This window comes from Sciurus vulgaris (assembly GCF_902686455.1).
Source record: "Sciurus vulgaris genome assembly, chromosome: 1".
NCBI lineage: Eukaryota > Metazoa > Chordata > Mammalia > Rodentia > Sciuridae > Sciurus > Sciurus vulgaris.
The window spans coordinates 196366274-196367948 of NC_136461.1; positions in this window are offsets into that span (position 1 = coordinate 196366274).

Here is a 1675-nt window from a genome sequence, read left to right on the forward strand (position 1 = left end):
CATTTAAATCCTACTTAAGAATTTTCTCACGTGACAACCCAATCTTTACAGTACTCCTGCACCATATATAATCACTGCAAAGTGTCATGTATGATAATACTGAAGTGTCAATAAGTATTTCTCCCAAAATTTGTTATAACATAACTGTACTTAAAAATGTTGACTTCATTTTAATTTTTTTCATTTTGTGGTGCTGAGCATTGGACCCAGGTCAGAGAGTATGCTAAACAAGTGCTCTACTGCTAAGCTAATCTCCAGTCCCTGAAATAAACTTTTTAATTTTTGTAAAAAGCATGAGAAATTACTTGCCAAGGATCAGATCTTATGCTCTGGAATCAGAAAAATATTAGTTATAAGCCTGGTTCTGCCACTATTATTGACTAGTGCTAGGTCCTTGGACAAGTCTAATAAGGCTTAATTAGATAATGCAGGCCTCTCATGTCTCAACTGGTGATATTAAGCTTTTTTCTTTTCCTCCAGATGAACATACAAAAGATCAGACAGGTTTGAGTACTTTATCTAAAGGCAGAACTAGTGAAGAGCAGAACTGGGCTGGTACTGCCAAACACACAGAAAGTGCTCATCAATATCTGTTGAATGAATGAACCAAAGTCAGTCAATATATACCCAATATTGATTCTAATACCATATATTCTCTGTTGTCTCTCTGTTAACTAAACACAGACTCTTCCTGTTTATTTGGTATTTACAAAACCAGGAAATTAAAATAGTGGAATTTTGATTGGCATGTTTGAATTTTAGTTTAATTCTCAAAGCAGAAGATAAATTTATAGTATGTAGTTTGTCTATCAGTCCCTACTCTTCAAATCAGCATCCTCATCATCCATTTGAAGGAAACACTTAACACACTTGTTGGAAGTGTGTATGCATGGTGGGGTGCTTGTTTTCCACTGCATGTGCTTGCGCCACACGTGCTCTCTCTCCCTCCCTCCCTCCAGCTAAGGTATATGATCAATACCTTAATGATTAATAACCTTAATCAGTTGGATGGTTTTTCCTGGGACTTGAAGAATAATGAAAATAAACCTCTAATGAATTTGTTTTTTGCTTAAGAGAGCCAAGAATCAGTTTTTGTTGCTTGAAACATAAACTTGACTAATGAATGTCCTCAGGAAAGTCAATCTAGGTTTTACACATCTTTCATATAAAAAATTTGAAAGCTGCAAAAAAGGTTTTTTGAACCATCAAAGCTGAATGAACAGATTGTATTTTTGAATGCAGGTATTCTACATGTGAATATACACACCACACTCTTCCAAATATCCTTGAGATAAATGTGCAAAGGAGTTATGCAACGTTCATATCAATGTAGAAAACAAGCAAAGATTAGAATCAGTGAATTGCAGTTATTTGAAAGTTCATCTTTTATCTTGAGAATTCCCAAGCACTCTATAAATTACCTCATCTATACAAATTTAGTTTTAGTTTTAAGGTAGTATTTTAAAGAACTTGACAGGGTTTTAGTCAAAACTTTATTTTATAGATGGGGAAAGTGAGGTCTATTGTTTACAGACTTGTTCAAAGTTCTATGTGAATAAGGTAAGAATAACTATGTGACCACCTATTAATGTGTGAGAAACTTCTTCTCCTCCATCTCCTTCTTTTTTAAATAGAAGGCTTTATGAAATAGAAGGCTTTGTTTTCCATGTTATCC